At 55.1% G+C, this 19,934-nt stretch overlaps 2 long non-coding RNA genes across 2 annotated transcripts; one reads left to right on the top strand and one right to left on the bottom strand.

The window, feature by feature from the left end:
* Positions 1 to 4,290: 4,290 nt before the first annotated feature.
* LOC117018631 (uncharacterized) lies at positions 4,291 to 6,244 on the top strand. Its single transcript, XR_004422271.1, has 3 exons — positions 4,291 to 4,331; positions 5,172 to 5,364; positions 5,968 to 6,244. It is a non-coding gene; the product is annotated as an uncharacterized LOC117018631 (long non-coding RNA).
* Positions 6,245 to 8,794: 2,550 nt separating this feature from the next.
* LOC117018630 (uncharacterized) lies at positions 8,795 to 9,981 on the bottom strand. Its single transcript, XR_004422270.1, has 3 exons — positions 9,676 to 9,981; positions 9,001 to 9,049; positions 8,795 to 8,903 (listed from the first exon to the last, which is right to left on the bottom strand). It is a non-coding gene; the product is annotated as an uncharacterized LOC117018630 (long non-coding RNA).
* Between the last annotated feature and the right edge of the window lie 9,953 nt (positions 9,982 to 19,934).

Here is a 19,934-nt window from a genome sequence, read left to right as displayed (position 1 = left end):
CGCGGCCAGTGGGGACAGGTCTCCCACTGCGACAGATTCCGCTGCTGACATCTGCCCATCACCATCTTCAGGTCCCCAGGTTTCAGTGTCATTTCCATGGTCTTAGGAACAGACCACCTGCTACCCAGAGATTCCCTTCACCAAGAAGAGGCAACATGATTGAGATATCTCTCATACATCACACTTAAGGTCAAAGAGAGTTTACAAAGACAGGTGTTTGTAGACTGATGGAGGGACAGAGGAAGGGACGAGGTGGACGCAGGTTGGACCCATGCTTTTGTATGTCTGTGCGACAAGTGACATCTTCAAGTCAGTGGATCACCTTGTATTTGTTACGTGGAGGGGGATTTCATTAGCTTCCCAATGAAATCGAAGAAGAAAAGCAAATAAATATTCCTTTAAAAATTCTCTAAGGTTGTCAAACGCGTCCAGAAGAAGGCAGCCTTGTCAACTTTGGAAAGGGGACAATGGCATTGTCCCGAGCAGCCCACACTGCCCTCTGGTGGCCGAGTGAGACATGGCGGCTTGCGCGCTGTGGAGCCGAGGGTTCCTCACAGAAGCCCGCAGCCAACTACAGCCTCACCCCAGGCTTGCGGTGAGACCAAAATAAATTCTGTAAGAGTCAGTGCTTCAGGGCGCCTTCTCGTAGAAGCCGTTGTCTTGTAATTTCACACCAGGCCTCGTCCCAAGCCCGGGATTTCAGAGAGTGCTTTTTGAACTCCTGAGTCAGGCCCTGGGTTCCAGGACAGGAAACAGATGAGGTCACATCCCTGAACTCGCTGGGGGAGGGAGGGGAGCTGGGAAGTGTTGGGGTCACTGCTCTACCGTACAAGTGCCTTATGTCTGGTTGAGGAAAAGTGTGTATCAAAACAAAGCGTCTTGATGGAAACCTTGTGACTAAACACTAAACATTTAAGCAAATCGGAAAACTATCCTTCAACATATTTGTATACTTTCATCTAGATTTAGACATAGAGTTACTCCAAAACTGGCGTCCGCCTATGTTCCCCGTCACTTTTCGTTTCATATGAGTAATTACCTCTGGCCTTTCCTATCCCCGAATCGACGATTTTCAGGGCTGCACAGCATCCCCTCTCATATGTTGTCTGTAACGTCTCTGTTTCTAGGCTGCCTGCTGCTGGCTTCCTCCACCAACAAGATGCTGTTTATCTCTGAAAGCGGAGTTCAGCTGCTGTGAGCTCCAGGCAGCTCCCGAATCTAGCATTCCTTGCTGAAATTCCAGAGCGCTCTCACTTTATCCTTTTCTCGTAGGATGCTGAACACTTCATGCCATGCCTTATCTCCCTCTTTAGACCGGGAGCTTCTCCCAGGCTGGGTGCTGTTCAATCATATCTCCATGTAGCTCTTAGCACAGTGCTTGGCATAAGGTAAAAACTCAGCAAAGATCTGAGAAACACAGTCACTCTAAAGGAGTTACTCGTTGTGTCAGAGAACTTTAAATGTTCACCACAATCCAGTCGCCCCCTTGGGGCACACAGCTGGACAGCATTTTCCAGCCTCCCTGTGGCCATATGACCTTGTTGTTGCCAGTGGAAGATGACTGATATGTGCCACTGCAGACCTGGTGGGTACAGGGCCCCCACCCCACCCCCATGTGCATTTCTCTATGTTCTGTCCCCTCAGACTGACGGAAGCAGATCGGGGTGATGTTCCAGGGACAGAGAAGGAACATGATGGAAGAACTCTGGGTTCCCGAATAGCCACGTGAAGGAGTTCGTTCTCTCTAATCTGAAGCCTCCCGCCCCCAGCACTGTGATATGGAAAAATACACAGTGACATGCTACAGAAGTGTGGGGCTTATTCGCTAATTCAGCATAACTTAATATGCGCATGAGAAGGTTTAAATCACGGGATCAACTTAAATAGTTATCAATCTAGTCCATTTAAAATGACCCATCAATTTGGCTCTAACAACCGAGCTGGTCAGTGGCATGGACCTTCTCATCTGTTCACGCAGCAACCATGCCCTGAACACTGAAACTGCGCCCGTGCCAACGAGGCCCCTGCCCTCTAGGAGCTCATTGCCTGGAAGGGAAGGTGCACAAAACCACGAAAACAAAAACATGTGAGAGGAAACAGCCAAGCTATGTGGAAACACAGCAGGTGTTACGAGGAGGTCTGGGCTGTGGTCTGAGAGGCTGAAAAGGCCGCACTGAGGTGACAGTGATATTTGCAGCAGCGTGACCAGAAGAGCCAGCCCTGCACGAACTCAGGTATATTTAGCCTGGCACAAGGCATAGCTGTGCAGACACTTGGAGGCAGAAGGGGTCTGAGCAGAGAAGAGGTTAGCAAGTAACTCGGTGTGGCTGGAGGGAGCTTGGGAGGAGATGAGAGGGAGGGAGGAGGGCAAGGCCAGGGGCTGTCGCTGTGTGACAGCATTTCCCCGCACTTCGTGGCTTCACCGACAAACACTTGTTACCTGGCACTTTCTGTGGACCAGGAATGCAGCATGGCTCGGCCGCGTGCTCCAGCCAGTGTGTCTCCGGGCATTGGAACCGCGGTCCCAACTGAAGCAGGATCTGCTTCACTCTGGGTCTGAGCCCACCCGGGGGTCTTGGCAGGATTCAGGGACTTTCTCCCTATCTGTTGGTCTCTCTCAGTGCTAGGGCACGTGGGCCTCTTCAGATAGCAACTCACAACACAGAGTCTTGTTTCCTGGACTGAGAGACCTGAGACATAGGGAGAGAGAGACAGAGACAGACAGAGACAGAGAGAGAGACAGACATAGGGAGAGAGAGACGGAGACAGACAGAGACAGAGAGAGAGACAGACATAGGGAGAGAGAGATGGAGAGAGACAGAGAGAGAGAGAGACAGAGAAAGGAGAGAGACAGAGAGAGCACAGGTCAGAGTGAGCAAGTGGTTAGGCACTGACTTTTTACAACCAAACCTGGGAAGTGACGTTGGGTCCTTTGCCATCTCCTGTGGAGTCACTAAGGTGGCCCACACTTAAGGGGTGGGGATCACATGAGGATGTGCCCCCCAGGAGGTGGGGAGACACTGAGGGAGAAACACAAGGGCCCGAGAGGTTCATGCCTGGCTCAGAATCGCAGACTTGGTCAGAACGCAGCCAGAATGAGCCCAGCTCTACGTCCCCGAAGTTGGGGGCCTGGCTGCACCCAGGCTTTCTCACACACATGCACTCACACATGCGCACACACGTCCACACACGTGCTAGATGTAAGGACCGTGGGTGGGACCAGAAGAGGAGGTGACAAGAGGAAGGAGAAGAGTTTGGAGGCCTCCGCACACGTGACAGCAGGGCCCGTGTTGCCGCTCTCCCCCTACACACGCCTGACGTCCCTAGAGGTACCGGCTAGTACCATCGTGCAGGCAGGAGATGGACAGGCCCCGAGAGGCACAGTGGCTTCTCCAGGGTCAAGAAGAGGGAAGAATGAGGAGTCCATCTGAGCCCAGGTCTGTCTCCTCAAAGCTGGGGCCCTGGCTGCACCCCAAGCTCCCCAGGGAGGAGCAGTGAGGGGTGTGCTGGTGGGTACAGACACGGCATTGGGTGGAGAAGGGGGTCAAGCAGGCAGCAGCCCCGAGGGCTGTCTGGTAGCTGTCACTTGAGTAGGGGACTTGGGGGAGGAGAGCCCAGGAAGTGATATCACTTCCCTGACAACAGACCCCAACAGAACTTGGACCCCCCGTAACCAGGCACCCACATTCTAGTGACAGCCCCATAGGTAGCTCACTTGGCAAGAGACACTTGATGGTACAAGATGTTCTCTTGTTGTATCCCAGCTTACCGGGGCTCTTGCTTCCGGAAACCCCACGGTGAGAGTTTTTCCAGACGTTTGTTCGACTCTCACCTGCGATGTCTCTGGCCATTTGCAAGGAGGTCCCCTAGAGAAACACAAGGCGGCCTCGGTCAGGCCAGTCCAGGCCAGGCCACGTTGGTGAGCCACCCCTGGGCAGCCCCCCTACCCCGCACCCTCCTGTGGGGGGAAAAGGGACTTGAAGGGAAGGCCCCTGGCAAGGAACAGGTGGCTGGCCGGTGGGTAACCTGGTGGTCCTTCACCATCACAGCCCAGGACAGGGCTGGCAGGGTGGAGAGGGGTGTCCTGAGGGGCCTCTGATCTGCCAGTGGGAATCCAGGGCCCTCCGCTCTCACGTCATTTCTCCCCTCGGTGGAGGTCTGTGCGTCTGGGGTCTGAGGACCAGCAATGACAGGACTTGAGGCACAGGCACTGTCTTTATAGAGCTCCACCCAGGAGACGGGACAGGATCTGACTGATGGGGTCCTCGGCTCCATCCCCCTGAAGGATGGGCAGGAGCCCCCCACCGCCAAGCGACTGTCGCGGGCGCGGGGTGAGTGCCGGTGCTGAGGACACACGCCATCCGGGACCCACGCGCTCAGAGGGGGCCCTGGGTCCCAGAAGTCACCCTGCTGCTCCCTGGGGCTCCCTCCTAGAGTCCTGCTCCCAGAGGAATCCAGGTCCCCATGTCCTCCCCAGCCCGCTCTCACTGCCCCGCCCATTCCTGGGCCAGATGCAAAGTCACCATCCACGTATCCGAGAAGAGACTTTTGTACCGTTTCACCTCATTTCAGTCAAGAGTTTGGGTGCATTTCCGTACAGATTCTCCTGCTTTAACGCCTGTGCCCAGGCGTCCACGTTGGCCTGGCAGCCCTTGCACACCTCCTCCCAGTCTTCCCCATCGCCGCAATTAGCAGGGGTGCTTTCCCCCAAAAGGACCACATCTATGGCTCTGCCATGTGCTGTGACCCTCCAGGCCAGGAGCTGGGCCTCTCCAGGTGGCAGCCACAGCAGGAAGGGGACTGGTTACTGCGGCGACCAGCCCCAAACACCCCACATGTCCAACCCCGCCCACCCCAGCAAGAGCCTTTGTGTTCTCATGTCCTAATGCGATGTTTTGTCAGAAATCGCAGGGATGACACAATCGATACAGGGAGGTGCCACCCATCCTCAGCCGAAGCCATGACCAAGGACACTAAGACGTGTCATCACCCCATGTCACAGTCTCCTTTAATGCCATGGACCTTTTCTCTCCTGCGAGCGCTAGTGTCCCACCTCTTGCCACCAGTCACCGAGGGCTGGAGGCTTCGGTCTCAGCTCCAGCCCCAACCCTCCTGGGGGTCCATGGTGCTGCTTCTGACTGCACGACCCTCCTCTGTCCCCCACTCCCCAGGGGGAAACGCATCAAACGTGAGAAAAAACAAGGCCTGCGTGGTGAGGACCATCCAGGCACGTCAGCTGGACAAGCTGGTGGATCAGCTGGTGCACTCCTTCCTGGGCAGAGACCCCACCTTTGTCCCCACCTTTCTGGGAAGTTATAGAACCTTTGCCACCACCCAACAGGTGCTGGACATTCTATTTACAAGGTGAGCCCCCCTCCGCCCCCCCAAGTGCAGTGGTCACCTGGCCGCCTGCTAGCTGTGAGTCTTCAGAAGGTCACAGCATCTCTGAGTCTGCTTGTTTCACTGCACAGCAGGGTGGACAGAGGACCAACGCCATGGGGTTCTGGAAAGTGCTCCCTGCCTGCCTGCCCTGCAGAGACTCAGCCAGAGGGGTTGTGGCAGTGCTACTTGCTCACTTTTTCTTCCTTGTGACAAAGCCTCTGCCTTATCCAACACTGTCCCCGGGACCTAGGGCTGGGCTATCTTCTCATTTGAAAAGGAGCTTGGAGGCTCCATGCGGTCCGTAGGGACCCAAGAACAGAAATCCCAGGGCTGAGCAGGGGGCCCAGGCTCACCCAGGAATCTGCGGTGGGACTGGCTGGGGTTCATGCATGCAGCAAATGTGTTGGAAGCCCCACTGGGTGCGGGCATGTTTGTAGGCACTTACCGTAGTCCAGGGCCCAGAGCAGACAGCTACCCTGGCCCCCAGAGCAGGCTCCGAGGCGGCCGTGACACAGTCACCCTACACTCCACGGGCAGGCAGCGTCCACAGAGTGGGCGATGTGACATCTTCCTGGCCCCCTCTAGGTATGGCTACATTTTCCCACACTCAGAAGAGGATGGTGGACCTCTGTACCAGCTGAAAATGTGAGTGGGCTTTGGATCAGAACTGTGAGAAGAGAGTGGGGACTGTGAATTGGGGGTGATAGCAGAACCCTGCCTCCCTCACGTCACGGGATTTCTGCAACAGGGAGAGGTCCGAGGGCTTCTCCTAGAAAAGAGGAAAAGAATCAAAGAAAGCTGTGGGTATGGCGTTGGGTCCCATGGGAGAGCACTGGGCGGTCTGTGGGCAGTCGGCCCCTCGGAAAACCCATCCTGTCCCAGCCCCAGCCCAGCCCCACCTCCAGCCCGTCCTGGGACCCAGACGAGGGCGTGTGGGGAGCACCCTGCTCACTAATCTGGTAGAATCTTGGGTGCTTGGCTGGTGCTTCCCCCACTATGGGAGACGAGTGCCCTTGGGAGGAGAAGACCCACAAGGGTACCTAGTAAACCAGGCAGCAAGTGGGGACAGGAGCTAAAGGTGGAGGTTAGGACAGCCTGAGAGCTGAGGCCTGAGACAGTCCGTTTGTCGTCTCATCGGTCAGATATTCATGGAACACTTACTGTGTGCCAACGAGTGCAATGAATAGAGCAGACACCACCCCTCCCTGCCCTCGTGGAGTTGACATTCCAGTGGCAAGGGGACAGGGACACTGATAGAGCGTGCCAGGCTTCCCTGAAGAAGGGACAGGTGGTCACGCCATTGATCAAGAGCTCTCAGTTGCAAAGGCTTTGTGCCAGGCCTCCTGGGTGACCCAGCGTGCCTCTGCCAGGACTGCCAGACTGAAGATGCAGCAGGAGTCGGAGGGGCTTGTGGGTGGGCAGGACCCCAGAGCCCACACCGTGGTTTGAGGAAGGGCCGGGCCTCAGACTCTGCTGCCCTCCTGTGTCTCCCCAGGGCCATGTCATCCATCCTGGCCACCTGGCTGAACTGGTACCCTGAGGACTTTTTCCAGCCCCCAGCCTTTCCCTGCCTGAACATGCTTGTGGACTACTTAGGGCTCAACTTCCCGGGTTCAGACCTGGAGCACCAGGCCCAGCTTCTCCTCTCAGAGCTGGAGCACCTTGAGCCCACCCAGGGGGACGCAGAGGGTGAGGAGGACCCGTAGGGGTGACATGGGCATGTGGGGAGGCGCGGGGCCAGGGCCACAGTAACAAGAACTCCCAGAGGCTGGGGCTCAGCCTGGAGCATTGTCTTCATGGCTGCAATCTGGGAAGGCTTCCTGGAGGTGGTGCTGGTACTGAGACTTCATTGATGGAGATGAGAGTTCTGCGGGAGGCCCCTAAAGGCCGCCGTGCTGATCAAATGTTGTCTTCTTGGATCCACAGTGCCAGTGCCGACTTCCACTCCACTGCCCTCCGCAGAGCTGGGGCAGGCTCAGGGCACAGCCTTCCCTAGGGCGTCTGCATCACATCGGCGGCTCACCCCTGCTCCTACAATGGCTTGAGTGTCCGCCGTCACTCCAGGGAGCTCCTTCTCTGCCTCTCCAACTGCATTTTGAAAAATCTTTGTTTTCAGCTGACATCAACTTAACGTGTTATTGTATTTTCCTCATCATATTCTGTTAAGATACAATTGATTTTTCATAAAATTTAAAATAAATTAAAATAAAATTTAATTTAAATAAAACTGACCCTGGGATTCTTCAAAGGGGACATTCTAGCGGCAAGGGAATACATTTGCCGTTTCTCACAGCCGCCCGCCGCATCACAACCGCTCCCAAGTTCTAGGACATTCTCGTCGAAGACAAACCCCGTACCTAGCAGCCAGCCCGTCCTCCCGCCGAGCCCCTTGACAATCGCCAACCTCTTTCTCTCCAGGCACTTATCTCATCTGGATTTTTCATACCGGTGGAATCATACCTCATGTGGCCTTTTGTGTTTGACAACCTAATAGATGAGGTGACTGACTGTTTTTTGGTTTTAATAAAAATGACATTTTTTATTAGGAGGAAAAATCCCTACAAGGCAAAGAGTCTGTGTAAGAGACGAAGCCCCCATATTAAATATTTTCATTGCCTCGGGATCGGGACCACTTCTGTAATTATAACATGAAAGGTGGCAACTATCCTGGAGATGCCTGGGTCTCTGACATGCCTTGAAAATCCTTCTTTTCCTGGATTGGCAGTGTTTAAATTTTTCTAATGTGCATATTATAAAAATATTAAAATCACGTTACATGTTTCCCTTTATTACCAACGTATTAGGTAATAAAATATATAGTTTTTTAAAAAAGGTTTTAGACAAAGACAACTAATGCTTATTAGCAAAATAATGACTTAAACACGAACCAAAAAACATCATACACTTCTCCTACTGAGAAATAATTGCCCTTAACAAAAGATGTCCGTCTTTCCAGTCCTTTCCCTCTCAGTGCAGGGGTGTGGCCAGGGGGATAAGAGGGCTGTGCTCTTCTGTAACCTGAGGCCCCCCCAGGGGGACACAGCACAGCCAGTGTTGTCCCCCCTCCATTCTCAGTGACCGTCACAGACTTTTTGACTTCTTGAGTTCATGACTAGGTCACCGTCTTGTGGTCACTGATACGCCCACTTTCAGTAGCTGAGTTATGTGTTTGGGGCAGTGCCAGGCAATGGAAAACCACATCTTAACTTTGTATACACAGGTATTCAAAGTCTTTGCTTGAATGTCCAGCCACACACCTTCTCCATATCCCTTGACCAGAAGCACCCACTCTAGAACTGGCAGCCTCATCCAACCCACGGGCTGAGAACAAAGAACACTCCTCAGAACTTGAAGTTGACCTTGAAGTTACCTGCACTTGAGCCAGCTCAGCCACCTGAGCATTGTGCTTCAAAATACTTCAGGATGCTTTCTGATGACATGGCTGGACTCTTGTGGGGAAGAAGAATGCAGGAACCCAGGGGGCCCCGGCCAGGCCTGCCACACAGTGACGTTACGTCTTCCTGGGCTCGTTCAACAGAAAATCACAACAGTTGCAGGTTTTCTTAAGGAGGGCATAAGTCTCCAAGCACAAACCTGCAGAAGATGGGGTGCACTCACCTTTCCACTGGGAAGCGACAACAGGTCCAGACAGATGCTTTGGGTCCCTCTGGAATGAACACATAGTAAGTGGGGTATCCGGTCACTTGATGAAACCAAATACCAGTTAAACCTCTCGAACTAGGGAATGGGTAACTTGTGACACCTAGGTATTTAGAAGGAAAACCTCATCTCAGCTCCCAAACAGCTTGGGGAGACGGAAAATGCGTGGAACCATGGAAAGCCACCACTGGCAAGAATCCACAGGAAACACGACAGACGGCCCAAAACGCGGTTCTGATCACATGCCTTCCCAGACCGAAACCCTCAGTGGTGCCCCATGCCCGCTGGAATTCCTACGACCGGCACACCAGGCCCCCGCCTGCTTCCCCATCGCCACCCCACACGTCCTCTGTCATCTGCTCAGTCAGCCTGGATCCCTGGCTCTTTGGGGATCAGAGTTCCCGGGACTGGGGCGGCCCTGCGATGCTCTTAGCCGCTCCTGGCCTGGCTGTCCCCACAGCATGGCCTTCTGCACCTCTGAGCACATCTGAGCTCCATTGAACAGCGGCCTGAGCTGGCCACGTGCTCAGCCACTCTGTGCCTCAGTGGCCTCGGATGAGAAAATGGTGAATAGACCCTGTGCCCTGAGCCGGTGTGTGACATGCAGGTCTGTGTGCTCATGGTCTCACCCACCTGGTGAAGCAGAATCCATGCTCTGCAGGGGAGGACGCTGGTGCACAAGCGGGCTTGTCGAGGTCTGACAGCAGGATAGGGCAGCGGATGGGAGGCGCCCTGCTCCCTGGCTGACACGGGGACGGGAGGACGGGCGCTGTCCTGGGGCTTTGCTGACAAGTAAATCGAATAATCCACAGGTCAGCCCCAAACCTGAAACTAAGGTGACGGGTGAACGAGCCAAGTTCTGGGGTACTGGAAGATACAAGAGCCCAGAATTTCAAGTTCCGATACGGAGGTGAGAGGGGAAACGTCAGAACAGCTCCCCTTTCCTCTGGTGGACAGAGCAGTGCTGAGCTGAGTGTGGTGGGTGGGAGACGATTGTGACTGTCACAGACCGAGGACAGTGGTAGAGCTGATGAGACTGGAGGTGAAGCCCCTCGGATTCCACCACCTCTTCTCTCAACAGATAGTAAGATGCCCACGGTGTGCCCTGCAAGGCCTGGCACACAGGGCTCCGACCTCAGGGGACATGCTGGGGGTGGGTACAGACCTCCAAGCTTCACACACCTTTGACTAGAGCTGTGCAGACAGCACGTGCCAGGAGGCCCTGGCCTGGGAGTTCAGGGAAGGCTTCTCCGAGGACCAGTCGCGTTGGCCAGGCCGGGACACAACCCGTGGGGAAGACCTGGCCAGGTGAACTGGCTGCGGATGGGATCCGCTCGTCCTTCGGTCACTGTTCCATATTCAAAGTCAAAGGTGGAGTCAGCCTCATGGACCTAACTAGTCCTCCACCTGCCCCTAGGCAAGAAAGGGCCGGACGCCTTGATGGTCAGCCCAAGGTCATCCCCCAAGGTGAAACCAGAAGGCCCAATAGCATCCTCCACAATTTGCAGCCTTGTCTCTCCCTCTCAGGATAGCACAGCAGAGCTCAAGAGACCGACAATGCTTTTGACACCTTATCAGGAATCATTTCCGATTCATTCTAACTTACCTTTAAAAGTGAGAAATGCACCCGTCTGGGTGCTAACGTTCTTACCAGCAGCACATGTGACACTTGTCTTAACTGTGTGGTAAAAATGCCGACAGCGCTGAGAACACGACTCCCCTGGAAGACGGACAAGTGGACAGACCTGTGAATCAGCAAACAGGCATGAGGTGCCTACGACATGTCAAACCCTGAGCTGGGCGCCAAGACTTATTAAGCCAGTGCAAAAATGGAAAGGTTAAATGTTTGCCCCGTGTACTCGGAAAGGGCAAGTGCGGTTCCCTGGGGCTGAACAGGGTGGGGCCAGCCAAGGAGGGGGACCTTGCCGCCCCAACCCCCAGTGACCTCACATTCCAGCCGTCAATCCCTGCTCAGCACACCCTGGAGGCTCTCTCCTGGTCTAGACCCTCTGGGGGGAGGTGGCACCCCCAGAATGAGGACATTTCTGCCCCGAGCCAGCAGCTGTCACCTGAGAAAGATGGAGATTACCCCACCAGGCGACAAGGCTTGTTGTATAGACACAGGCACAGCTCAGCTTCCCCCTGAGGTGCTTAACCCCGGGGAGAAATATGGCCCATCGCCCTGGGCATCCGCCCTCCAGCCGGCTGCCTACCCAGGTGGGGCTGAGCCTGGAAGGACCTGGGGGACAAATCTCCTGGGTGTGCATGTGGGAGGACTTGCGACGGACCCCGTGGGGCTGTCCCGGGCTACAGACCCTGGCCCCCTGCCCAGGTGTGGGCTAGAAGCAAAAGGCTACAGAAAATGAGCTGGGCCACAGCGGGGGTGTCCTGGCCAACGGGCCCCAGGTGCCAGCTGAGCCCTGAGGTCACCACTGGCGTCCTTGCCAGCCGCCCGGTCCTGGTGATCCCAGGAGACATAGCAACACAGAGACGTTAATCCACAGCTTTTACACAGACTCACCTCACACTTACGCACCTCACATTGCACTGAAAGCCGGCGGGGTTGGTGGCTTTAGAGGCTTTCCTCTTGGTACCCGGGGCCTTGAGGGTTGGTGGCTTTAGAGGCTTTCCTCTTGGTACCCGGGCCTTGAGGGACAGGGCCTCAGGGAGGGACCAGACGTCCAGGCTCATCTCACAGCTGCCACTCTCTCTATATCACAGCCTCTCTCTGGGCCTCGGTTTTCCCACCTGGTCAATGGGTTACACTAAACTCCACACATCTCACTGCCTGTTAAAGAGAGACCAGAAGAGTAGAAATGGGTCAGAGGTGGAGGCTCTGTCTGTCTGTGAATCTCACACCCATCTCGGGTGTCTGCCAGCCCAGGAGTGCGAGTTCATGCTTTAAAAAGTCTGTAATTGACTTGAAGGAAACCAGCCTAACTGCTCGGTCAGGAGTGTGGGAGGCGAGTGTGGACGACGTGGCTGGGGGCTGCTGGTGTCCTGTGTGTGTGTGACTTCTGTCTGAAGGGCTGTTCTCAGAGCCATGGGGACGTCTGCTGCTTTGAGTGCAAGGCCGGGAATCACTGGACTGAGTCCCTCATGGGACAGACAAGGAAACTGAGGCCCAGATGGGTGGTGACTTGCCCCAGGGCACAGCTGGTGCCAGAGCCAGCTCTGGGTTGCAAGCTTCCCTGGCCGGGACTCAGACGCCCCCAGCCTCTACCCTGAGGTGAAACCAGGATTTAGGATTTGGATCTTTCTCCCAAATGGTTAAGGAGTGTTTCCTCCTTGCAATGTTGCTGCTCTGCTTGGCCCAGGAGGAGGGGTTCAGGGCCCAGGAGTGTCCCCTGCTGTGGACTCAGCGGGGAGGTCTTCCTGGGTACCGGTACCTGGGTACTGAGGAGAGGCTCCGAAGAGAGGCCAGTACTCACAGCCGGCTGCAGCGGCCTCAGCCTGGGACAGGACCGCTCCCATCATTGGGGGGCAGGCAGAGGCACCGGGGAGGGTCTCCTTCAGTCAGCCCCGAGGCCCAAACACCAGTCGCAGGAAGGAGGCGGGGGAATAAGTGGTCCCCCCACGCTGACAGTGGCATCTGTGCTGTGCGTCTCCCTCTTCCCAGCTGAGTCCCCAGGTGTCCCAACCTGAGGAAGACCTTCCACATACGAGGTGGTTAACGAGTCCTCTAACAGAGAGGCCCTGCCCCAGGTCAGGAGACGGGGAGGGGAGGTTTGGGGGGCTTCCCCTGCCACCTGGATTAGCACTCAAGGCAGTAGAAACTGCCATGGGGCAGGGGCTCTTTGCAAGGCGGCCGTGGGGTAGGGGCGCTGGCAAGGTCAGAGGCGCCAGGTGTCAGCCCCATGTTTCAGAGCTCACTTCTGTCTGCGGCCTCTGGTGGGCCCAGATGCTCTAAGTCTCGGACTGGAGACCCTGGGCCCTCGGATCTACTTAGGCCAGGACCAGCTTCCCTGCACAGCCCGTTCCCCTGGGCTCGCTGTCAGAGGCTGGTCGCAGCCCACAGGCAGTGCCAGGCCTGCGGCTGGGGAGTGGCTGTCTCTCAATTTCAGGGCTTTTTGCCTTTGACGGGATAAGCTCTGAGGTATTCTCGGGGGGCCACTGGAATGAGCTTGCCTGGCAGCTCAGCCAGGCCTTGGTTACAAGCAAGACATATTTGCAGGGTATTAAAAATAGGCTGCAAACAAATATGTCATTCTCTTTCTCTCCCTGACAATTTGCCTCTGATCTGTCACCTCCTGGGTGCACAGAGTCCCTTTGACTTGACTCCAGGGGTTCCCCAGCTCCCTGCCATAGGATACCTGCCGACCTCTATTTCACGTTGTAGGTTCCTCCCACCTCTGCCCTCACCAGTGAGTGCCCCTGGCAGGAAAGCTGACGAAGCACTTAACAGCCTGGGCAGCTTATAACACACTCGAGCTGAGAGGCGCTAAGTCTTCCCCAATCAGTCAAGGGCACCCGCCTGCAGCTTCTTCAGGAGGGAAGGTCTGTCTCAAGTTCTGACATTGGCCCTGATGGGTGAGGTGCTTAACCCCAACGCCTGCTGCGCTGAACTGGACACCTGGTCATCCCGCCCACCGAGGGGTTACTTGTAAACATGTGATATGCTTCGTCGGCTCGAGCCTCTGCCTGAAGGATCCGACCTGGCAACACACCCAGAGATGAGTAATTCCTGGGCAGAACCCACGACGGTGTGCCGTGGGGACAACCAGACGGAGAAGGAGAACGTCCTTTCCTCGGGGACTTCACGGGGATTGTGTCCGAGTGTGGGGCAGAGAACAGGGACGAGACACAGGCCACTCTTTGGCCAACATCCTTGCATCGTGTGATGTTGGAGTGGACGCAGAGGGAGGGGGGCGGACAGGACGGAAGCCTGTTAAGAGGAATTAGCCGGGAAGATGTCTGACAGAGCAGGACCTTCAACAAGCTTTGTACAATGATGCTCAACAGAAGGAAAGAGACCTAGAGGCAGGAAAGAGTGAGTGACCTCAAAAGCAGGCTCACAGTCAGCAAAGGGGCCTTCCCGTGGGAGGACCAGAACAAGGTGCTCGGAGATGGACGGGGCTGGGATAAAAATACTTCCAGGACAGTTTCCTCTCTAGATCAGACCTAGGAGAACGGTGAGGCAAGAAGGGAAGGACTTCCGACCTTAAGACTGAGTTTCCTGGCACCCAGGTGTGTGCGTGCGCGTGTGCATGTGTGTGCATGTGTGTGCACGTGTGTGCACGTGCGTGTGTGTGTGCGTGTGCGTGTGTGTGCGCACGTGTGTGCACGTGCGTGTGCGTGTGCATGTGTGTGCGTGCGTGTGCGTGCGTGTGCATGTATGTGCACGTGTGTGCGCATGCGTGTGTGTGCCTGGTGCTGGCTCACCCCTCCCTCACCTCTCCGAGGAAATCTCTCACCTCCTCTCTGCTCAGGGCTCTCCAAGCTCCCGACCTGACGGCCTGGCCTCCAGGTAGTAGAAGGATATTTCCACCTGGGCCCAGCTGAGCCAAGCGTCCGGGCCCCTCCCAATAGCGTCCTCACCCGCCCCCATCAATGAGGGACCTGATGTGCAATAAGTTTAAGACGAGGCTGCAGTCACAGGCCTAGGAAATGTGACTATAATTGCAAATTATATCCAGTTTTCTGCTTCCTGGGATACAGCCCCTGCCAACTCTTCTAGAAGATGATAAATGCCCACCACACCTACCAGGAAACAGTATCAGTGGCCGTTCACACCATTTGCACCATTTGCCCTTGATTTCTATTTCTACTTGTGGTCGCGGCCCTTCCAGCCTAAGCTCATCTTACACTGATCTCAGAAAGTCAGCCAGGAAATGGAAACTTTTCTCCCTTTACCTTCTTACACTACCCACAATGTCAGAGCAGTTTTTTCATCCCCATAGTGTTTGTGAAGAAAGCTGAGGGTGGCACCCAGGAGGTATGAGGTCAAACCTTCTGCTCCCAGGCTCCGCAGAGGTAATGCGTGGCCAGTGCAGAAGGCGAGGGAAAGCCCTCCTTGTATCATCAGGACCATCGTGGGGACAGAGGGAAGCCATCAGACCAGGAAACCCCGGGCGGCATCTCCCACTCATGTGGGTCCAGTCACTCCCACGGGACGAGAGGAGGTGACCAGAGTATCCGGGAGAACTCTCTCCAGCATGGGCATGAACCCGAGTTACCATCTCCGGGAGGGACAAAAGTCTGGACCGAGAGTGGCCCTCTGGTCTTCAGTTTCCCAGCTCCATGGAGCCACCATGCTGGCGCCCTGTCAACTGGTTCCTGATTGAGTTTCTCCAGGGGCACAAGTCAGTCACCAGAGAGCAAAGCCCTTTTCCGCCTTGCGTATTAATGAGACCCAGCCGCTCCTGTCAATCTCCTGGGAGCCAGCGTCTAACGACCTTGGTTGACAGGTGGCCCCTGGGATGAGGTCTCTGGTGGAGCCCAGGCACTGCCGGGGGCATCTTTGGAGAATTAACTGCAGCGATAGTGGAATGCATGGCAGTTCTAGGAAAAGGAAGTGAGGACAGAAGGGAGGCACACACCCTGGGTCCTGAGACCGTATTGATGCTGGTTGAGCATTTGGAAAGAACAGCACCAAAGGTGTCACTGAGCTGACAAACCAGAAGGGTTTGTCACCTTCCTTCATGACTGGTGCTGACAGCATTCCCTGGTGGAATTCTGTTTTTCTTTTTCTTTTTTTTTTTTTTTTGTTTTTGTTTTTTGGTTTGTTTTGTTTATTTTGGTGGGGTCTTTCTCTCTTTCACTCTCTTCCTCCCTCCCTTCTTTCTTTTTTGTCTATCTTTTCTAGTTCTCTAGGAGAAAGTTCGTTTGGGGAGTTGAACAGGATTGCAGTCAAGCAGACCTAGATCGCTCTTGTTTTACAAATGGGACAAACCCAAGTTTGAAGGAGCGAAGAGACGTGTCTGCCTGGTGCCCCTGCCAGCTCTGCCACCGTATCAGGGCTCCCTCTGTGACCTAAGTCACTTCACCTCTCCCTGTGTCAGGGTCCCTCTCTGCAAACTACAGATGGAATTTCACCTTACGGCATGGTCCACTGTGGCATCTGGCACTAGCTCAGGATGCTCACTGATTTTCCCGTAAAGGTCATGTCCACCTGACCATGCCATCATTCACTGGAATCTGACCACAGCTCACACCTCCCGGAATGTGGGATTTAATCTTTGGAAGAGAAACTGAACATTTGTTTGGAGCCGTGTTTGAGAAATCAAATGTGTGGAAATCAATTATGGTGAAAATGTTTGGACTCGCTCGAGTGGTGTTTATCTGAAACCATCGATCCTCGTGGGCTTGGCTTGTCCACCTGTTGGAGACAAATGCCTGGTGTGTCACCAAACAGAGTTGTCACTCTTCCTTGGTAGTAACTACTGTCCTCCCACACTCAACGTTATTTCCTGTCACTGGGCTGGATCTGTGTTTGAGAATATTTCATGCTGTGATGGATGTTTAGCACTTTACATCTGATATTCTGGTTGGGTAGCTGGACCCCTGATTGTTACTTCTGAACCAGAGTAATAAAGAGAAGTGAGTTTTGACTATTGACTGGGGTTCCTTTTGTGTCTTCAAATGTCAACCAACCTCCATCTCTGTGCAGAGTTGGGGGAGTGTGTGGCTTTCGTGTGACAGTTTGGTAACAATGCATTTGGGCTGAGGCGAGGAAGGGTCCTCTGTTCACCCTACATCCTGACCGCAGCGTTCAGCCCTGGACTGGGAGGCTTCTAACAGTTTGCTCCCAAGTGGGCTCTGTGAGATCCATTCCAAGCTTCCTTGTCCCTTTTATTTGGATCCTCTCCCTTCCCCATCTTCCAGTCTTATTATACAGAGACGTGTGGGCACCTTCTTCCCCGCACCTTCGTCATTGCAGTTACGGAGCAGCCTCCAAACGGGCCCGCTTAAAATCAAGTACGGGTGGTGGGGGGACTTAGTCTCCCCACAGTTAGGGAGCCTATTTGTAGATTTTCTGGGGGAATGAGGTGCACACGCATTCAAGGAATGAGCGCCACGCACACCCTCAACAAAACAGAATCGCTGTCTCCCGGGGTTTCCATTTCAAACTGGGGAGAGAGCCCGTAAACAAATACCTGGACGGATCAATCAGCATCTGTAAGGGCTAGCTACTTTGCTTTGGATAATCACAGAAGTAACAAGGAGTGACAACCAAGTGACAGGGTCAGCCAGGCAGAGGCAGTGGCCTACGCAAACGTCTCCCTACAACCCAGCGGAAACAGTAAATGAGCTGAGTAAACGAGGGAGTCACATCAAGGGACCAGCTGAGCTGCCCACCGAGGCTGCTTACGCACACGCGTCTCCATCGCTACCTGTCACAGCGAGCTGGCTGTCAGCCGTCACAGCAATGGCAGACGCCATTTACTGGTGACCTGACGGCGGAGATTATGTGTCCCCAGCCAGACGGGAACTCTCTGAGGGGGAGCTGTGCTGCTATTGCTGTGGGGAGGGCAGGGGGCTGTTCCTGCTGCAGGAAGACCCCCCGAGGGCAGCCACGTCTCTTCTCTAGTCCCACGGGAGTGTTCTGTCCTTGGGTTTCTTAAGGAGGAGACGGACGGCCACCTTTCCTCGCTATGGCTGGGCCTCCCAAGGACGGGAAGTGCCCGGAAGGCCCAGCCTAGCTCCCAGCCCAGCCTCAGCCTCGGTCCTTCCGTGGCGCCCCGCTTTGGCCCAGGGCCCAGGGCCAGGCCACTGGGCAGGGATGGGGTTTCAGCCTGATCTTTACCACCAGCTGCGTGTAGCTAGGCTGCTGGGAATTTCAGAAGTTGGTGCCAAAGGCAGGACAGCTGAACCCAAGCAAGGAGCCATACTGCCCTTAGAACCCGCGCTACAGGGATGGTGTCACGGGGTGTCGTCCCCAGGGCCTGGTCTCTGCTGGCCAGTGGGAGTGACGGTTCCCAGGGACAAGTTGTTTCCCCATCTGGACCTCAATTTCCAGCTCAGATAATGAAGGCAGGGACTTGTTCCTTTACTTCCCAAAGGAAATGCCTACCAGGAGGTTTAATACCGTGTTTCCCCAAAAATAAGACCGGGTCTTATATTAAGTTTTGCTCCAAAAGACACATTAGGGCTTATGTTCGGGGGATGTCATCCAGAAAAATCATGCTAGGGCTTGTTTTGCGGTTAGGTCTTATTTTGGGGGAAACGCGGTAGGTTATGCCACTGGGAGAGGCGGGGTGAGAATGTCACCACTGGCTGAAATCTGGGTACTGGGCAAGGTCACCAGAGAACACCCTGACATTGGCTTGACTGGTAGCCTGGAAATTTCCAGAAGGAGCTGAACTGAGGGCTGGGCACCCGCTCTGACCCCTCCCTTACCTACTGCCCATCGCAGGAGCAACCCCACGTCTGACTCAGGACCCGTCACGCAGTTGAAGACGCCCACCGTTGTGCCAGGCACAGCTGAATACTGTTTGGCTGGAGGATGAAGGGCAGAGGCTAGAGGGCGGGTGAAAACCATTTGGCTCATCTCAGTCCCCTGGAGTCCTCAAATTTCCATCCTATTAGAAGGAGGGGGACCCCAGTAAGGCACAGGGCAGAGCGGAGGCGCACCCAGTGTGGTCTGCTGGCCATCTCCAGGCTTCAGGGAAGAACTCCCAGCTTCCTGGGGGCCAACAGGGGCACCCAAAACGCAGAGGGCTCCCCTCCCCCTTCTGGGACCATGCGGCATGGGGCTCAGGACGTCCCCTGGAGCCCAGGGACCCACTATAAGAAAGAGCGCCGTGGGGTGGGGGCTGACTCAGTTCCACCGTCCTCCAGCTCCTTTTCTGCCTTGCACCAGAGGGACGTTTTGAAAATGCAAATGAGATCCTGTTGCTGCCCCCAGCTTAAACAAACCTCCATAACCCTTAGCACAGATCTATTTTCCAGGGTCTTCCAAAGCTTACCTGCACCAACTCACCTGCACGGCTCTTCCCAGCCCCCGCAGCTCCCCACTCTCTGAGGGCCCCTCCGAGCACCCGTGGCTATCTGTAACTGGCCACGTGACATCCATGGGGGCTGTGATGTGCTCACCTCTGTATTCCGCGGCCCACACATGTAGGTGCTCACAAGTGTTTGCCGAGTACATGAAACACCTGCCTCTGACACTCAGAAACACACAGGGGGACACCGAAGTGTGTGCCCGTGAGCACGCACGTCCCCTCTGAGAGTACACTCAGGATCGGCTCTGTGCTCACGAGGACGCGTGACCTTCCCAACCCCATTTTCATTCTCCTTCACTGGAACCCTCGATCAGCTCGGGCTTTTGGCAGCAACAAACTAGTTCTCTGACCTTAAGGAGAGAACAGAGGGTTTCTCCATAGCACACCAGGTGGCCTAGCACATCTCTTTCTGGGCCTCACCTGCCCTCCACTCTCTTAAGCAGATCTTAAGTATCCCCAGCACTTTCCTTCTACTCACCCAGCCATCTGCCCAGCTGGCTGGGTCACTCCTTCTATCCCGAGAAAGCTCACCTCCTCCAAGAAGACCTCCTGGCTGCATAACTCCCAGGGTCCTCTCAGGGCAGAGCCTGTGGGATCACACCCTCTTCTCTGTCTGGGTCTGTGACTAGCTCCCGAAATGTGTTGTCTGTTTGGTGCCACTTTGAGTTGTGATTCCCATGAGGGCGGTGGCTTTATATATCTGTGTGACTTATGGGTCCCCAGGGACCAGCTTAGCTGAAAAGCTAAGGCTTCAGAGGATGAGAACACCCCCGCTGACAGGGGTCATCTAAATGAGGCAGCAGAGAACAAACGCCACGAAGCCAGTCTGGTTAGCCGCTTAAAGCTTTGCAAGACCAGGCGTTGGAGGAGCTGTGTCCCTGAGCCCTCCCATCTCTGATCTCCCGGAGGCTAGGGCATTAGCCCTGGGGGGGCCTGCCCTGCCAACCC

The sequence above is a fragment of the Rhinolophus ferrumequinum genome, chromosome 27, assembly GCF_004115265.2.
Source record: "Rhinolophus ferrumequinum isolate MPI-CBG mRhiFer1 chromosome 27, mRhiFer1_v1.p, whole genome shotgun sequence".
Taxonomy (NCBI): domain Eukaryota; kingdom Metazoa; phylum Chordata; class Mammalia; order Chiroptera; family Rhinolophidae; genus Rhinolophus; species Rhinolophus ferrumequinum.
Note: the sequence above shows the minus strand (reverse complement) of the source record. Positions and strands in the feature narration are given on the sequence as shown.